We start from the raw sequence: 6,000 nt of genomic DNA, 5'->3' as shown, positions 1-6,000 counted from the left end.
GCTACGCTTCAATAACTTAGAATGAGCACTTTTATAAGGTAGGAGGCTTTTGTTGGACCTGGGACTGTAAGCCCAGCAGACATGAACATCAGAAAAATGCAATTTTAAATCTATAGACACTGAATGCGGTTGTCCCTTGTTACTTCATGAGTAAAACGGAGTCCTTGCCCCTCAGAGAAGAAGGTGGCGAGAATGCTAGCATTCTCGCCACCTTACATGTGTTCACTCTCTTTCATCTAGTTTCCATAATCAAGTCAAGCGACTTGAATCCGCGGGCTACCTTCAGGAAGTAATTCGCAGCTCATGTGAGTGCCTTCTTCAGAGGATGAAAAAAGCAATAAGGAAAGATCCAAGTGCAGACAAAACCCCTCCCTTCGTCATGCCATATTTTCACTGCCTTTTCCACAGCATCAAGAAGGTGGCAGGCAAATATGGAATAAAAGTAGTGTTTTCAGCGCCTTGTAAGTTGAAAAAAGTTTGTCCCATGCTCTCGGAAGAGAAAAAAGAAACAAGATCGGAACGCAGGTCTTGCAAGAAGAATCATCAGACCAAGTTCACCAGGTGTGCCTCCGAGGTTATCTACCAGATACCTCTATCTTGCGGGCGGGTTTACATCGGCCAAACTGGCCGCTGCTTCAATGAGCGAGCCCTGGAACATAGACGATCGATGCACACCGGCACAGGCAGCAATGTGCCATTACACTGCAAAAACTGTGACAGCCGCAACTGCGTTCCCTTCCTAGACAAAACTGCTTTCCTCTCCTATGCACGCAGCAAAACTGAAAGGGAGGTTATCGAAGCTTTCCTGATGGCCAAAAGGGGTGACGACTGCGTCAGCTCGCCCTCGCTGTCGACACCAGAGCTAAAGTTTTTAGAAGGGCACGTTCGTGTTCACATCGGATCTGATTAAGCTGTAAATTTCTGCTGATGTTTCTATCGTTGAACCCTATGGTGATAGTGTTTTTCTTATTTTTTCTTATGTTCTCTGGCCTTATTAACGATGTGTTTTTCACAAATAAAATCAGTTGGATGTCTGCGCTTTGTCTGTCGATTTGTGTGCCTCTCGTCCCGTCTTGTTCGCGCAGTTTATACCCTTTCTGTTCATCGTGAACCAACTAGCCCGCCAGAACGTCCTTCTTCGTTCCAAGAACATGCGCAGCTGAATACACTAGATGAGCTGGTGCAGCAACGGCGCGATGCTCGCCGCCTAAAGTCAAGCCTTACACACACAACGTGTGCACTCAGGGCATATGCTTCATCGCACTCCATTCTACAGCCGCCCCCGCTAGTTCTTCCTCCTTGGCGTTTTATGGAGCTAAGCGACAACAAGCCAACTGATCTACGTCAGCCATCATCTACCCGCGAGGCATCGTCGTTTCGCGACCGAATTTCAGAGCAAGACGCCAATCTGCCAGATGGCTCCATCGTTATGTACGTTGACGCAAGCATACTGGCCTGCGAGACAACAACGGCAGTTTACTGTCCTTGCAAGCCTGCTCTGAACAAAACGTCAAGGTTTCGCCTCTCAGAACATCCTTCCTCCTCCTGTGCGGAGATGCTTGCGGTTCAAGAGGCACTTTGCTCTGTGGCCGCCGTTCCCATGCTACCCACGGCCCGCATTGTCATTCGCACCGACGCCCTTCACGTCACAGGCCTACTACGACGAGTCAGTCGCACCCCAGAAATCTGGCAAGACACCCATAGTCTAGCGGCGCGCATCCCGCAGCAAATCCGTATTGAGTGGGTCCCGCGTGACCTCCTGAGCGCACAAAGCCGCGCAGATTCTACGACCCGCCTTTCGACCCCAACCTCGTCTTTGCCTCGAGTCCTCACTCTGGATGACAGCAACCTCCTTTTAACAAGAAAGGAACACCTCCGGCCCGCACACGTGCTCTAATCCCCCCCGTGTGTGGTAACCCTCCCCCGTGGTCTTACCCGTGAAGAGGAGGTTGCACTTCGGAGGATACGGGTCGGGGTTGTCCTAACTCCAGCTGTGACACGCAAGTGGCCACATATCAAAGATTTATATCACCGCCCCGGGTGTCCAGTCTGCAAGCACAGAGACTGTGAGGCGGATATCCACCACCTGTTGTGGGACTTCCCGGTGCTGAAGCCGACGAGAATTCGGCACCTGGCGGCAGTGGGAATCTCACCGGACAATCCGGATTGCTGTATTGCCTGGACACAGGGTCCATAACACCGTTCACTTCTTGATTTCATCAAATCAGCCCACCTTTTTTCATTTATTTAAGTATCTTACTCATCTCTCATTTCATAGTTTTTATGCTCTGAGGCAATAAACATCGCTTCAAAAAAAAAAAAAAAAGAAGCTAACACTGAAAGCCTCTGTGCATTTACGCCGCGGAAAAGGACAAGTGGCTTCCTCGGCTTGGTTGTATGCCTGTGCACCAAGGCAGCTCTGAAAACAAAGGTTCGCGGCCACACGCGGCACTTGTGGCGCTGCCTCCAACTGGGTGGCGCACCGGCTGTTGTGCAAAGGCAGCGCATTAATGTATATATGGTACACTAGAATACCAACACACCATAACGTGTGTTTAGAAGAAGTGGTTAGGAGTGGGGCCTGGGTGGCGCACCGGCTGTTGTGCAAAGGCAGCACATTAATGTATATATGGTACACTAGAATACCAACACACCATAACGTGTGTTTAGAAGAAGTGGTTAGGAGTGGGGCTTCCTTCCGCGAATCGTTTAAGCCTCTGATTCAAACATAACCTTTAAAAAAAGCACAATCTAATGTAAATTGGCGTCGATTCGTCAAAAAATGCAAAGCTTCGGTGCGGTGAAGCGGTTAGTTTTTATCCGGTGAATTTTTACCCGCGGTGCTTTTGTTCGGCGCCCGAGCGAGGTCGTGTCATTTCAATCATTTGAAAGAAGACCACTTTATACTGGCTATGCTGAGGCGTAGCCAGCAGCAGCTCCGTTTCTGACACCTGATTGTGATGAAGCTTCGTTGCGCGTTTCACCGAACTTATAGTGGGTGGTGCAAAAGCTGATCGGCTGTATGTTTGGTTCGAGCGATGTCTCCACAAAAGCGGAGCCGCTGCCAGGACGGCCACCGTTTTGGAAACCTCGCCAGATTTCTAATTACTTCGTTTTAACCCAGGAGAAGGTGATCGGTTGAGTCGTCTTTATTGTGCTCGCTTTGAGCTCAGAATTGTCAGAAACAGGTCGATTTGTCAAACAGGAGCCGCGCAAATGTTCGTGACACATGTGAACATTTCATAAGTTCTCTCAGCAACCTGTGCCATGTTGCCCGGTGTTATTATGCACATATTGCGACAGTGGGCGCTAATATGCGAAAGTGTGTTCCAATATGCAAAAAAAAAAAAGGCTTCGTGCTGGACCGCTGATTACACCATGCACAGTTTGAATTGACATGATTGCAGGTGCGTTTTCAAGGGCATACTTTATGAGGAGGCTTTGCCGCTCTTGACACGATGCTAAAAGCAGGGGACGACCAATAGGGGACGCGTGAAGTATCACTGCATTTGTGTATGTTCGTGCCTGTGCGACATACCATCTTTGTGCACCCCTGCCTCAGAACCACATGGGTACAAGACATGAACTTCAGTGTTATGCTCAAACAAGCAAATATAATCATTTGCTGACAACATTGCCCACTTAACATTTACCAGACCTTATTACCGACTAAAATTCGTGTAACCAGGTCCAACAGACCCACCCTGATGAGAGCGTATGTGCGGATGACGTCGGAGAGGAAAGCCGCATCCGGCCACGTGCGGGGCCTCCCCCAGCGAAGGGGGCAGCATCGCGCGGCAGAGACAGCCTTGAGCAGCGCCGGGAACCGGGGGAAGCGCTATCGACCGTGCTGACCTCGACCGCGGCACGCCGCAGCCCTGACGGCGGAGCGCGCGCCCTTGAACTCCCTCTCTCCGACCTTGGGCCGCCCGAATCTGGGTCGTGCCGGTAACGGGGTTCGCGCCAACCGTGCTTTACCCGTTCCCAGTTTCTCCCGAGCGCCGAGAGAGGAGCGCCCCTGCCGCCACTCTCCCGCCGCAACTGGTGACGCGCGAGGAGAAACGGCACCCTTTCATCGCCAGACCTATCGCCGCTTCTACCGTTTCCCATGCCTCACACTCCGCCTTTCCGGCACCCCTAGAGGACGACAATGGGCTCTCCCGCTGTCGAGTGACGTAGCAGCTGACGTCAAGAGAGGGACAGATGCGCGGCGGGGAACAAGTGGCGGAGGAGAGAAGTATACAAGCGCACGATCCGTGTGGAAAGAAAAAACAGCTGTTCTTTGCCCTTGCCCGGGGAAGAATCTCCCTCCCCATCTATTGCGGCCGCTGCGATGCGTCTCTCTCCGAATGCAGGCGCACGAACTTGGCCTAATTTTTACGCGCCATCCAGTGTCAAGGTGCGCTGCACGCTTTGTGTTTTGCTTCCCGCCTTCGCGCGCGATGTTGACAACTTGTTGCGCCGCCAGCGTGTGCCGGGAGAAAGTCGCTTTGCTCTTCCCCCTCCGCGGGGCCGACGGCCTTGGCGGAGAAAGTCCGAGCGCACGCCCCCCTCGCTCTCCGCCGCGCCGCGCGCGTTGCCAAGGCCGACCAAGGCCGCCCGTCTTGCTGCTTTTTCGTGACCCTCGCGGAGGCCGCCTCCTGTCGTCATCGGCTCAATCGCCACGTGGCGGGGAAGGAAAAGAGGAGCGGCTGGTCGGACACTTCGGAATGCACTACCACGTTTGGAACTGAAGGTCATGGCCGTCCAGTGTTTGCAGCCTTGAAAATGAAGAAAGGTTCCCAGCCGGGGACTCTCTCAGACCGTACTATATGTAAGGAAGGAAAAGAAACATGGCAGCGACATCTGAGCGTGTTCACCTGCAGTTGCGCAACAATACATTTTAAAAAATTATTCGTTCGGATGCCTACAGCGCCTGAAATCGGCAAAGCGAAATAAGGCGGTCACGAAAGAGCAAAGAAAGCTGTTAACGACACTGCTATCGCAGCCCAATCCGGTATGACAAAGGCAGCAAAACGTAGCTTTCATTCGAACAGAAAATGCGACAAAGCATGCTGTATGGAAAGTAGCAGCGCTGATACTGTTTGGAAGGAAGCTCTATTTTTATTCTCTATTTTTTTTTTCGCGGAAGAAGGAATGAGCACACTGGTGTGACGCGAGTTGTGAGAAAGACAAGCCGATATTTTCACATATATGTGAGGAAACCTCAGCGAAGTCAATGTTGCTGAAACAAACGATATGGGAACTTTGGTTGCTTCAACATAGAAACAATGGTAAGATCTGATTGTGGACGATACTGTAAGGGGCATACTGAGCTCCTATTTTTGCTCTGCGCAAATGTTTACAATTACTGACGTCGTTGCAACTGCGCATTGCTTGCTGATGTCACAAAGTCAGCGTCAAAATGTGCATGATGATGATGCGCGCCCATGCATGCATTATGAAAAGGCATGTGCATATGTGAGCAGAATACTGAATTGTGGCAGCTTGTAAAAATACTCCGCACGTAGCGGCATCCGGGCCAAAAGAAACAAAGAAGGTGCATTCAGAAGGGAGGCAGCACCGACCTTGATCCAGCCACGGAAACAAAGGTCAAGTGCACGCCAGGTGACCGGAAACGTACAGGTTTATTCCCGGAGCAGCCCGCCACTCCGATCGAAACCGCCGCGGCCAATGTGACCCGTCATCTATCTCGATGCGCAGAGCGCTGTCGGGAAGCGCGCAGTCACCTTGAGGTATCAGAGACAAACAAACGTGAAAGGTCTACAAGAGAGGCCAGGGTGAAAAGCAATCGGTAGCGGTCCCCGTTTGTTTCGCAAGGCACCTCCCTCCCGTCATTCCTTTTCCCTCCTCTCCACGTTTACACAAAACGGCATGCAACTTCGACTCGTCCGCTCTCGAGGGGTGAACGGTGCGGTTGGGCCGAGTCCACGCGACACACCGCATGCAGGTTTCCCCCCTGCGCCGCGTTCACGCTCTCCGCTTTGCAGAACAGAAAAA

This window comes from Amblyomma americanum, chromosome 7 (assembly GCF_052857255.1).
Source record: "Amblyomma americanum isolate KBUSLIRL-KWMA chromosome 7, ASM5285725v1, whole genome shotgun sequence".
NCBI lineage: Eukaryota > Metazoa > Arthropoda > Arachnida > Ixodida > Ixodidae > Amblyomma > Amblyomma americanum.
The sequence above is the reverse complement of the archived record's forward strand: the minus strand, read 5'-3'. Positions refer to the sequence as shown.